We start from the raw sequence: 14152 nt of genomic DNA, 5'->3' as shown, positions 1-14152 counted from the left end.
TGCCTGCTGCTCAAGAGCATATTCCTTATTAACCATTGTTACCTAAAAAAACTAAAGAGACAACACAATACCAGCGTACACAAAATCCCCTACTGAAATATAATCATAACTTAGAAAAGAAGTCTAAAAGATGTTCTTAATTAATAAACTTTGTTTTTGGAAATATCGTTTCTTTAGATTTAAAAAAGACTATGTTGTACAACACTTCTGTCTATTTATCCAGGCAATTATATCATAGCATATGTCACATAGTAGAAATCTACAATACCTAAAGTAAAAAGACAAATTTGCTCAAGAAAATAGATTCAGAAAAGAGATTTGAAAACTATAAGTTTGTCATCAAAGCTTTACTTAATTTAACAACAAACTAGTTGGAGTTTGAAAATCAAAATCATTCATAGGAAATGAATAGGACAATGGAAGAAGTCATTATTCATACAAATAAAGCTAGAGTCACTATTTCCATTGCAAATAACTGAAATCTAGGGAGTGGTCTAACAATTAGAACTTATTTTTTGGGAAGACTTGTCAATAGCATCATTTTTTTTTCCACGGTCTGTTGTGTCTCTAGATCTAGATTAGATAGCTTGCCATTCTCAAGTTCTACCTTTCAAGTACTGATTTCTAGCTCACCCTTTAAAACACAATTCTACCACTCCATTTTATTTTGTTTTGTCAAGAGAATTGGCAGGACCTTCCCATCCTCTGTTTTACATAATCAATAACCATCCATCAATGATATAAAGAATAACAGATACACAACAAAGGCCAAAGATGTTCTTGTTGTATACCTATGTTCTAGGACTCATCTGACCTTACTGGTGCAAAGAGCTCACCTTGAAAAAATAACATCCATGTGGAATTTAGATTTTTTTTTAAAATCAAGCTCCAAGTAAACCAATCAAAATATGAACATCCTTTTAATCAATAAAATCTCTGACTTAAAATAAAAGTGGCCTAGAATTGAATGTTATATCAACCATGTCAAGTAACTAACATCGGGTGAGAAATACAATCCATGCATATTGGATTAGTGAAATAATTAATCTGGTAAAGCTCAAAAATAGGTGACTTAGAGCTAAGAAACACAAATAAATGACTTAGAACTAAGACATGAGGTTGCCCTTTGAACCTTGTAGTTAAATAACCCTTCTTTATGTCACTTACCATTAAACTTTTTTTGATACTAGGTGGAAGTGGTATGGTAACATTAACCTCTGATAGTCTGTTTCCATGACTACTTCTCAAGATTCGCTCCATTACCAACATTTGGGGCTAGATAAGATACATGCAAAAACCATCAACATGAAAATCAAATCTACATCCTTGTAAAAAAATGGGAGGAAAAAAAATATCCACAAATTGAAACAGGCTGTAGAATACCTCATTCCTGCAACATGATCATCTTGTCATGGACAATAAAAAAATAAATAAGGAGAAATGTGATTTTTGCCACATTTTGACAATGAAATCTTTTGCATATTCTATGAACAATTGATGAAAAAAGTCAGCTAAAGCTTGTCAGCATCAGGATTATAGTAAAACATAAAGGAACTGCTCCAACACATATATAATCCTAAACATAATTATCTATACATAGAAGTATTTATTGACGACATTGTATTTTGTGAAAATATGGAAGTCAAATCTTTGAAATAATACAATTTATGGTACCACTACCTTATGAAGTCCATTCATTCGAGTATTTACGAAGTCCATTCAGGAATTTATTCAAAGTTCAAAGTTCAAACAATTAACATGCAACCTAAAAGAACTCAGATTTGAAAAGGAGATAACCCAAAGATGTAGAGTATATATCTCACATTTATATATCCTAATTTCTAGACATTGAAATGACACTTTTTAGCATACTATTGTGAATTCAGCCCAAAATGCTAGAAAAATATATTGATGGTTATTTTGCTAATATAGAAGTTTTATACATGCATTTATTTAAATAGTTAGCTTGCAATGTCAAACATATCTAAGGGTGCACACAATACGTTGCATCTTTAGCGTTGGTGTATGAACTTGAGACAACGAAGTTCAACATTAACAGTTTTCCTACAATATGCACTAGCAGAATAGGTGAACAATAGTATTGTAGGCATGTGTTATGAATATATGTATTGCAGGCCAATATGAGTATGGTTGGAACCTTCATGTCCAACCCTTCCAATTTTGCCTATAATTTTCATTAGTCTAATAGGTGAACGATAGAAATGTAGGTGTGCATTCTATATCACTTACCTAAATCCAACACCTTCAGCATAGAAATTTCAAAGAATATGTCCAGAACTGGTAGGTAATTTGCAAAATGAAAGAGTTGGCTTGATTGTTTGTGGAGAGGACTAGATTCTTGCATTGTTCAATGTAAATTCATGACACTTTTCCAAGTTTAGATGGAACAAAAAGGAACCAAGCTAGAAGGTTATTTAAAGAATCCTTACTTAGCTAGGGTAAAATGTTAGCCCTTTTTTGTCAAAAAGCATAAATGTAAAAAATTTAAGAAATTCAGTGAAGAGAATATATAATTGTTCTTATCAAACCACTAACGTAAACAAAGCTAAGAAATATTTCTTTGTAGAAGATATATTCATGGTCAAATTAACAAGAAAGTGACCTTTTAGCATAGTTAATGCACTAGTGTTCATGTCGAAGTATCCCAGGGCATGCTAGGGACTACAAGGAGTGCTCATGTACATCTAGAGAAGAGGTGGGGAGACATCGAGCTGTAGTTAGGAGGACTAAAAGCGATGAGGGGCAGATACTTGAGGTACCCAACCTCTTGGATTATACCTTGCTACGGGAGCCCCAAACAGAGAGCAGAAGGACTGGCGGATGTGGGTAGAGACAGATACAGATGAAGCAGTAGAGAGTGCTACAGTGCAGGAGTCCCTAGGCAGAGCGAGACTAGCATGCCGCAATAGTGTGAACCCTAGTTGCGGTCACAAAGGAGCCCTAGCTATAGTCATGAAGGGAGACCTAGACGCAGTCTTGAAGGAGCTCTAGCCACAGTCGAAAAGGAAGCCCTATCTGTAGTAAAAGGCAGCCCTAACTGCAGTCAAAAGGAGGATTAGCCATAAAAAGAGAGGCCTAAGACGCAGTCTAGAGAGAGGCCTAAGATGCATTCAAGAGAGGCATAAAGATGCAGTCAAGAGAGGCCAGATACACAGCAAAAGGAAGGCTCTTATCCACAACAAAGGAGGCCTTAATCTGTAGCAAGAGGGAGGCCCTTATCAGCCATCAAGAAGAAGCATATAGCTGCAGTCAAGGAAGGTCTAAAGTAGCACTCAGAGAGGCCCTAGACACAGTCAAAGGGAGGCCCTAGCCATTGCAAGAAGGATCCATAAGACAATAAGAAAGAAGCCCTAGAAGCAACGTGGAAGTCTTATGTTTTGTTGTAGGTACAATGTGTGAAAGAGAGGTTGTTTTGAGTGTTGTTCTTGGGTGCTTTTGTAGGGAGAAGGGCCGAAGTTTGAATTTTAATATCACAGGAAGAAGAGGCATTCAACGTGGGTTAAATAGGGTTGTTTTTTAGCTATTCCAAGAAGACTGAAGGGTTGAAAAGAGGTCAAGTATCTTGCTTGAAGCTTCAACTAAAGGATGAAACTCAACTAAAGGATGACTTAGCTTAATAAAGTTCATGATGGCCTTTTACAATCATATACTTATGAGTGAACCCAACTCTTATTATTGGGACTTATCCTAGTGTCCTGATAGGTGGGATATAGAGGAAAAATACGATCTCCCTTTCTCCATTTCATTCCTCCTACCTTGAAAATCAAAAGGGGACATAATTAATTTCATATACACATACTTAATAGATATATATTCCCAGTCTCTTGCCATCTACTAGTTGCGCCTGTGTGAGCTAGGCTTAAGCAATTAGTCAATCTAAAGCATGCATATCCCTACTTATTCTCCACACGCCTCTAGGTGGATCTCTCTATCCCTGTAGTGCCAGTAAAAGGGTTTTGGTATGGTAAGGGCTACTAGCTAGTTTATTGAACCTTTGTATTTACATCTTTTTTCGCTTGACCTTACCCTACTCTCAACTCTATGTATTCTCAATTTAAACCAATTACACAATTGGAAACTTTATTCCTGTGTGGTATCTCAAAATACTTTTCAAACATAAAATTACAACATACTATCACAAGGAGACTAATCATGGTTTAACAGATCAAACTTGACATCTTACATTAACAATTTCCTTTTACGTGATGCCAGTCTTCTGCCCAGGCCTTGGAACCATGCCTAAAGGGGTGTACTACATGATCGGGGGTTTTCACTACCAGTAAACTTAATTATAACTAATTATGAGAACAAAATAGCATTGTTTATAAACCAGATTGGTCAAATTAAAGATTAGCTTCCTGTATGAATTACAGTGCACTGATAGAAACAAAGATAGTTTCCAACAAAAAACACCCAAAAAAGCAGCAAAAGTCATAGGAGACACTTATTTCGCTTCTTCGGTGCTAGTCTTTGAAGACCTCCACCACCATCATCACTTCCACATTCATCCTCCTGCACCTCAAGAGTTGTAGGTACCACTCTGCCCCTGTTTCTTGAAATCTCTCTGATAGGAGTCTCTGCAGCCTTCTCAGAACAAGGAATCATAAGTGGATTGGTTCTGTGAGGCATCAACTCCTCACCACTTTCAACAACTTCCACCATTAACTTCCAGTCTTTAAAATCAAATTGAAAAACAAATTGGCTGTAAGAAGCTTCTCCAGATGCCATTTTTGTAGCTCTGGGAGCATTTTTGGGGACAACAAAATGTTTTCCATTTTCATCGACATTTATTTCAACTCTACCATCCTTTATAGAAATGATAACGAAAATATGTTTTCTATTGTTTGGGAAAATGATATTCTATTTAGAACCAAATTCTCTAATCTGGCTTGCTTCTGTTTTCGCAAAATGTTAAATATTCTTGCCATATTCTTGTCTGTTTCTGATTTTTCATCTTCCGGGGACTCTTTCACTGCTTCAGGTTGAGTGCTTTCTGTCGGCTTAGTTTGTTTTCTTTGTACTATAGCTTTCCTTTGCTTGGGTATTGGTCCAAGCATAGTGCAAATTCCTGCCACATGCTGGAAAACAGAAGCAGCTAAAAGCCCAATATTTCTCCATGATATTTGGGTTTGATCGTCATTTCCTTCCAAAGGCCTGCTTCCATATGCCTGGTCACTATAGTTTCTTAGAATATCACTACTAATAAAATAAATTGGAGTATCACCATCATTTTTTTGTGATCTGTTAACAGTAGTGAGGAGTGTGGATGTGAGATCAAAGAGTGTATCAACATCTATAACTTGCTCATGAGGCATCTAAACAAAATTGTGCAAGCTTTCCACTTTGCTAATTATAGCCTCAATTTTGTCAGATTCTTCTTTTAAAATATTTTCTCTCTCCTCAACAATTGAAGTCTTGAGGGGATGATAATGGTACCTTAATATACAGTGTTGCATCATACTCAGATTGTTACCACTACATGCAGTAGCATCTTCTTTCTCTAGTAGTGGCATATTGTGGCCTTGTTGTGATCCTTTTACCCCACGAGAGGAATCTTCCAGTGTCTGACTCAATGTTTCTTCCTCTTTAACTCTAGCTTGGGTACCAAGCCTTCTACCCATCCTTTCTATCACCTACTTTTGGAGTTGATAGAAATGAAAATATTCAACCAAAGCTGGAAGGAAGGGCTTGAAATTGAGATTTCTGATTGAAGAACCGTCGTGAAGTGGAAAGAAGTGAGAAAAGATTTTCGTGTTGCATTGAAATGAGGGAGGGCAGGGAGTTGTGATTTCCCCTACCCTGAGAAGTCTGCTTTGTAATAGAAGAGGGATGAAAGCCCACTACAGTGGATATAAAGTCCCAAGACATACACATTGTCGAATGAAATGCGTAGGTGTAGTGTGCCAATTAAGCGTGAGGATTGGGAGAAGTGACACATGTGGGAGAGTGGCCATATTATTGAATAATTGTATACATTGAGGAAGGACACCATTTGAATATGGTAAGAATGTCAATTGTAACGTGGAGAGTTTCCAACACCACTTTCTCATCTACATGAGGGAGTTTACAATTTTTATATCTTTGTCTCAGTCCCATGGTGAATATATTAGTGTGAGGATCCACTGTTTCATGATCCATATGTTGGATGCTTTGCTGAACTTGAGCTTTATAAGGAAATATCTTTAGATTTCTAGAATTTCTCAGAAATTTATTTGAACAATTATTGTCTTGCAACAATGTTTATTGAAGATAAATTGCTTGGTAATGTACACATGCATAGAAGAGTGTGACTAATGGCATGGATACTCGGCCTTTCGGGTTGAAATGGCCACCTCTAAAGATAATATTTGGAATATCCTTTGAGCCTTTCTTTGAGATGGAATCTAAGAAGTTGGAGTGAAGACATCAAGGAACTCTATATTTTGACATATTCCAACTGAATCGCCAAACATGCAAGAGAAAATAAAACCAGGGGTTATATAAGTAATAGCCCCAATGTATGGGAAATCCAGGTTTTTAGAGGAATATTTCTGCGTTTAATAATTGGATGAGGATGAATATTTCTATTACACTATGTGTTGTTATTGATATGTTTGGACGTTTTGGGTGAACACTTGGCCCATGTTCAAGAACATCCAATAACGTTCGAGTCTAAGATAGATTTAAAGAGTTCATTTATCAATTTAGTTTTCCAGCTATGAAAGACTATCAAGTTTTGGAAGAGATACATCGTAGTACTATCAAAGCAGATTGTAGACCATGTTAGAAAATGGATCAAAAAGGTTTTTAGAATGTCTGCTAAAATTTGACATTTAGCATTGTCTTAGCATTTTCTTATCAACTTTCATGGAGGCAAAAAGTGACAGGAGAAACTTGCACAATAATGGCGGCCACTAGAATGAGAAACACAATGAATTAGAAAAATGGAATCTATTGCTATGATGACACATGGGAAGATACTTATTACTCTCAACATGGTTGTACAAGAAAAATAGTTTTTGCCTTTGAGTATAGTTGATGTATCGTAATGTAGCAGTTGTTTCCCTGCTGCAATAAAACAAATATATATCCATCTCAAGGTGAAAGAATAACACTAGTATATCTTTGAATGATATGGGCTATGTGTTGTGCTCAATAGCTAGGAAAGTCTCTATCGGTCATAGTGTGATGAAGCGATGGGTTCAGGTTTCCGTGCCCGTGCTGTCAAAGTATATCGATACAAGTGATGAAAAAACATATGTTCAATTCCCTAGAACATATCTTATTTTCATTACTTGTCCAGGATAAATCCACGACGATAGTTGAGAAACATAATCAAAAGAAAATAAATATGTAGTTTATTTAAACAAATGTGGCATGAGTGGAAAACATATGCACCAAATTACAAAATGCGAAAGTCAAAGTTCTGTATAAAAGTTTTAAATTAAAAAAATTTCAAACAGTTGCCAGGAAGTTTAACAAATGCAACTTCCTAGAACTCATCCAATGGCCATTTGAGGAGGGTCAAAGCCATCCATCAATATGAAGAGATCTATAAAATAAAACAGGGACTTTGAATAAGGGATCCCTGATTTTTCATACCCAAATGTTGCTCGATTATTGAGTAAGGGCCTGACAAGTTAGTGAGGGTTTCCCTTTTGTTTTTGTTTCAATCTATTTTCATTCTTAGATTTTTGCTAATATGATGTCATTGGTGGACCTTAATATACGGCGCTACACCATACTCTGATTGTTACCACTGCATGTGGTAGCATCTTCGTTCTCTCTCGGGGGCTTACTGTGGCCTTGTTGTGATCCTTTTACCCCACGAGAGAAATCTTGCAGTGTCTAACTCAATGTTTCTTCCTCTTTAACTCTATCTCGGGTACCAAGATTTCTACCCATCCCTTCTGTCACCTACTTTTGGAGTTGAGAGCAATGTAGAAATTCAACCAAAGCTAGAAGGAAGGGCTTGAAACCTATGTTACTAGAAACCAGAGAGGGGAAATGAAATGAGAAACGACAACGAGACGAGAAATGGAGTTTGGAGATTTCACATTCAAGAAACAAGGAGAGAGAAAAACAAGACAAATATGAAACATACAACCAAGAATTTGCTTCACATTCAAGAAATGAGGAGAGAGAAAAAACAAGAAAAATATGAAACATAAAACCAACGCATTCATCATTAACATTCTCGAATATTATGGTTCATAGGCAGTTGCTCATAGGCTTTAGCTGCTCACATTGGCCATTCCTTAATACTTATAGTGATCAACAAATCTTCCATTTCTCATATAAGCCATTCTTGAATACCCATGTTTGATCCTCTAGGCTGGCAAATACAATAGTGAAGAAACACTTGGCACCGAATTCAAGTTTGATTTAGCCTTTGCATTTTTCGGCTGAGTACATGATCCCACATACATTGTATATATTCTTAGATGTGACATGAGTGGACCTTAAATTTGGGATCTATTCTATCATTTTCCACACAGTTATTGGGTTATTGTTTTCATGGTTGGGTAACAAGATGGTGGAGATTGAGTTGATCTCCATTGGATATAGAGCAAAAAATAGAGGGTTGTCTCGAACTGTTGCCACTTACAGAACACAGAACCATAAATACTACAACACGTGTTTGAAGACGAAATCTAAAGAGAAAACTTCAAAAATTTATCTTCAATCCATTATAATAGAAAACTAATCTTTATAATAATAAAAATAATATATTTTAAAAGTATAGTTGAATTAGATATTAAATTGCTAGTTTGTGAGAAAAAAAATTAATTAAATTATTTAACTACTAATATATATCTATATATATATATATATATATATATATATATATATATATATATATATAATATCTATACACATTACTAATTTATAAAAGAGATTTGATCCCTTTAGGGTGTTGGTATATCCGAAATTAAGATGGATCTAGGCTAGTATATATTATTTACCATAATTATTGTTAAAGTGTATAATGGCTATCTCATATTTGTATTTGCATTGATTAAATGATTATTATATGTAGTCATGTTTTATATTAATTATTTTAATGCATCATATATATGGTTTTGTATAGTAAATTTATTTTTATGTTAAATTTTAATAGTTAAATTTAGATATTCTTTCTTGATATTAGTTATTTTTTATTAATTTTCATTTTATAAAATTTGTTATCTAAGTCAATGTTTCCAATTAACAAGTGTGGTTGATCAATATAAATAAGTGAAATAAATTATTAAATTGTGATTTTTTTAAATTTCTACTTAGTTAAATATTATATATAAATATCACTTGTGGTTATAACATACCAAACCATTCATTTTTAGTTGTTAAATATGATTATGTTAAAATAACTTTAAAAAAAATGTTATCACCCATGGTTAGAACTTTCCAAACCATTCTTTCTTAGTCCCTAGATTTGTTTATGTTTAAATAACTTTTGAAAAAATGTTATATTCAATAGTTTTGTTATATTCCATGGTTTTGTACTTTATATTCATTTAATTTGCTAGTTTTTGCACATGGTTTTGTTAGATTCATGGTTTTGTATTTAATATTTATATAATTTATTAGTTTTTTATCATCAATTTTCTTTCATAAATTAAAACAAGCCAGAGAGACCTTGAAGTCTTGAAAAAGAAATGTCATGATCTAGGTATTTTATTCTAGGCCCCTCGTAATATATTTTTGGTTAGATTCTTGTGCCAAGCGACCCTTTACACATGGGGAATATATTACAATATTTGGCATTTTAAATCAGTCAAAATAAAACAAAACAAAATCAAATCAAATAAAAAAATTAAAAATTCTCGAGTGCATAGTTTTTTCTTGCCCATGGTTTTTTCCCATCATTTTTGTCCATGGTATTTTTTTGCAATGTAGCCTATTCAAAGGCTAATAACTAAAGCAACCTAGATCCATTTTAACTGTGGATCAAGCGTTGAGAGGATCAAATCTCTTCACTTAAAGAGGTTTGTAGAGAGAGAGAGAGAGAGAGAGAGAGATTTGATCTCTCTTGATGCTCGAGAGAGATAGATCTACGCTGGTTATTTATAAATGAAGAGGAGTATTTTCTTGTAGTAGTAATCCTATTTGTTTTGTATTTAAAATTTATTAAATGATGGATTTCTATTTTGTATTTTGATTTTTGAGACTTGTTTATTTTTATAAATTTACAATTATTTCTATCACTATTTTTATGTAATTATGAAACTTTCCATATTTATCATAGTTGAAATTATGTTTGTATTATAGACATATTAATCAATAGCTTGTTGCTCTTAAGCTTTATTATTGCAAATTACCTAACATAATCTCTCTTATCACCAATGAAAAATTATTTATGGGATAAAACTATTAATGGGATGGATAATAGATAATTATTTTTTTTATATATTAAATTAATGTCTTTGGTTGATGATATTTAATATTATAGATAGTCTAATAGTTGATAAAAGTTTCTATTGGATGGTTTTATCAAAATCCTTTTCCAATCATTTGGGAGGTTATAAACCAGACCAATGGCAAAAAAAAATGTTATGTCCCAATGTTTATATAAAATAATTAATTCACTAGAAAAATTAACTAAATTATTTAACTACTAACTTATAAAAATATATATAAAATATATATATACATTACTAATTTATAAAAATATATATAAAAAAACCTTATACATTTAAATTTATAATTTTATACAAAAATACACATTTTAAATATTAGATACAATCACTAAATCCATTTTTAAATAAAAACAACACAAAAATAATAAAAAAAATTGTAAAAACTTAACCATACACTGCTACACATCAATGGCTACAATTAAAAAAATAACATAACTTTAACTAATAAACTCCCTAAATAGTCAACATTGTTAAAGATATATTAAGAATTATTGCAAGGTGTTGTCACTAGGGAGAACACCCAACCTATTTGTAACAAACCTGTTCCGTTAGCACCTAAGCTATATATGGTTGACTTCTAACCATAGACTATGAAAATGCCTTCAAAAACTATCTAGAAAACAAACCAATGCCTTTTATGATTCATGTCGATGTCCAATTGGGAAGAGATCCATATTGCAAATGAATCAGATTAATGTTTTCCATAAAACAGTTTCAAGAAACGAAGCGTTTTTGGAAAACCTAGTTTCCCTACTATTCCAATTTTTTATACGTTTTTTTTTTTTTTTTTTTTTTTTTTTCTCAGAAACGAAGACTTACGTTCAGTTTCTGGTAACAGAGCTTGAAATTGAGAGTTTTGATTAAGCACTACTGTGAAATGGAAAGAGAGCAAGAAAATCTTTTCATGTTGCATTGAAATGAGGGAGGGTAGGGAATTACCCTGATAAGGCTATGTTGAGCAAGAAAATATTTTCGTGTTGCATTCAAATGAGGGAGGGCAAGGAGTTACCCTGATAAGTCTATGTTGTTGTTTTTTATGTTGTTTTCTTGGTGTGGTATACTACCAAACTACTATTTTTGTAATTTATGGTGTGGTATACTACCAATCTACTATAAGAGTTCAACATATATTTAATATAAATTTCATTGCCAATATAGTAATTGTGGGGCTAGTTCATTTGAAGCTAAATTCTTAAAAAACAAAACCCAAATAACCTAATTTCAGGTGAAAAAGTTGGTATATTGTTTGAAGCAATTGAAATCGAGGAAGGAATTAAAGGAGAGAAAGGGTACCTGTCAAGGCTTCTGATCCTTCCATCGTGGTCCAAATTTTCCCAGTGAAAATAGATCCATGTTTTGTGAGCAAGCCATTGAAGAGATCCTCCTCAATCTTATTTCTCAATGCATCCAAATTCAACCATGAAACAATAACTGCCAGCGAATTACTGCAACATTTCATGTGAAAATATAAAACAAATTTGCAAATCAATTCTAAGAATGATCATCGATCTAGAAACCCTAAAAATTGATCCAATGACCTGTACCTGTTTCCATATAGCCACAGATCAGATTGTATTGTGCCCATGGTCTTTCCTTTTTTTTTTCAACTACTCAACATACATTTCATGTGAAAATATAAAACAAATTTGCAAATCAATTCTAAGAATGGCCATGGATCTAGAAACCCTAAAGATTAATCTAGCAACCTGTACCTGTTTCCATATATCCACAGATCACATTGTACTGTGTTCATGGTCTTTCCTTTTTTTCAACTACTCAAAATTCATTCAAATGCACTAGGGCCGGGAAGAAACCTTGTTCTGGTCTTTCTTTTTATTTTCAACTACTCAATATTCATTCGCATACACTAAGGTCGGGAAGAAAACATGACATAATGGTCTTTCCTCTTTTTTCAACTACTCAACATTCATTCGAATACACTAAGGCGGTGAAGAAAATGGTCTTTCCTCTTTTTTCGACTACTCAACGTTCATTCGAATACACTAAGGTAGTGAAGAAAAGGCGGCAAAATGGTCTTTCCTTTTTTTTTTCAACTACTCAACATTCATTCGAATACACTAAGGCAGGAAAGAAAGCATAACATAAATTAAATTTTTAATTTGGATGTTTGTTAAATTTTTTAATTATAATTATTTATTTTTTTTATAAATTTTAAAAACATTATATTTTATGAATATATCAAAATGTATGGAATGTATATTTTCTTATCTTATTGTATACTCATTTCAAAAAATTATACTTTTTATTTTTCAAAATTAGAAACTAATTAACCATGTTGTAAGTTGTAATTTTAAACAAATTTAGATTTGGATTTTATATAATTAAACAAAAAAACTATAAATATTTTTTTATTAATGTTTACTTATCTAATACTAATATTATGGGTTTCCATGTTATTTAAACAAATGAGATTTGGTTTTATAATTATTATGTCAAACGTTAAAGCTAAAAACTAACTTTTAACAATGCAATCTTTTATAACCAATTTGGATGTAGTTCATTGTTATGGCTGGAAAAAATGAATCTCATGAGCCTGGTCCCACCCACATTTTGGTATAGTTCCACCCAAGGAACCATTGATCTTTTTGCATGAATCGGTAATATTGTACCAAGAAGCACCATAATGTATGGCATTTCTATTTCCCACAATTGAAAAAACACCATAAATCCTTCTACATGAGCATTTTGCTTCCATATTGTTGAACTAAACATGGCAAGACTTTCCTGTGGCAACAAGAATTTTCGAAACCCTCATCCCCCCTATCACAATATATCTTAGAATCCATCATGTTGGAGTGTAGTATCCCTAGTAAGCATATAGGAGTGTAGGGGAACACAACCTCAAAGTCAATGGGAAACCAAGGGGAAAGGTTTGTGCATCTAAGAGGGATACATCGATTACATAGATGTGGTTTTCTAAGATTTTTCATTAATCAAATGTATATTTGAGGGGGAATTCAGCCATAAAAAAATGCTTGAGTGAATTTTCATACACAAGGGTTGATTCTACTTCGAATTTTGATACTTTGTGTTTACTCACTTTAATGTCATTACATATAACTAATAATTTGCAAGTCCTTGTCTCATTTGATCTCATTTTCTTTCAATTGTGAAGTGAATAAGCCTTGAACCCCAAATCCTCATAGCTAAGATTTACAAAATATGCATTGCCTCATTTCCTCTCATTTTACTTCAGTTAAATGGAGCAACTATGCCTTACCCCCAAACCCACACAACTAAGCTTTGCACACTAGAGAATCCTCTTTGTCCCTGGTATTGCACTTGGTTTAGATATACTTTTCTTAGAAGAGAAGAAATGTCTCACTAAATACCTTACATGTTAACCTATCATCTGATCCCATTACATTTTCCAAGCATTGAGGACATTAGTAAAATTTCAAAATTCAATTTCACACCCATTTGATGTAATCACCATGTTCCATCAATTTCAGGTAAACTCTACAAATAAATGTAAGTAATTATTTTGATTTTTTCTATTGATTCTAAATTAGCAAGTGAGAAAACTGCAAATGCATCTTTATTTTTAAAGTACAATCATCCAAAAAAACTCATACTCAAGATAGGTTAAAACCTTTATGGAGTGAAAAATATTGTTGGTATCCTCCAGAATAACACTACTTTCAGAAGTTGGGTTTAGATTTTACCACAAATGTAGGAACCAAAGTGAGAAGCTTATTTTAAAGTTTTTATAG

The 14152-nt window shown here is 33.1% G+C and overlaps 1 pseudogene; it reads right to left on the bottom strand.

The window, feature by feature from the left end:
* Positions 1 to 4452: 4452 nt before the first annotated feature.
* LOC149145873 (non-structural maintenance of chromosomes element 4 homolog A pseudogene) lies at positions 4453 to 5336 on the bottom strand (annotated as a pseudogene).
* Positions 5337 to 14152: the final 8816 nt, after the last annotated feature.

Source organism: Pinus tabuliformis, chromosome X (assembly GCF_031772625.1).
Source record: "Pinus tabuliformis cultivar Carrire ecotype Pingquan chromosome X, CPIR1, whole genome shotgun sequence".
Lineage (NCBI taxonomy): Eukaryota > Viridiplantae > Streptophyta > Pinopsida > Pinales > Pinaceae > Pinus > Pinus tabuliformis.
The sequence above is the reverse complement of the archived record's forward strand: the minus strand, read 5'-3'. Positions and strand labels throughout refer to the sequence as shown.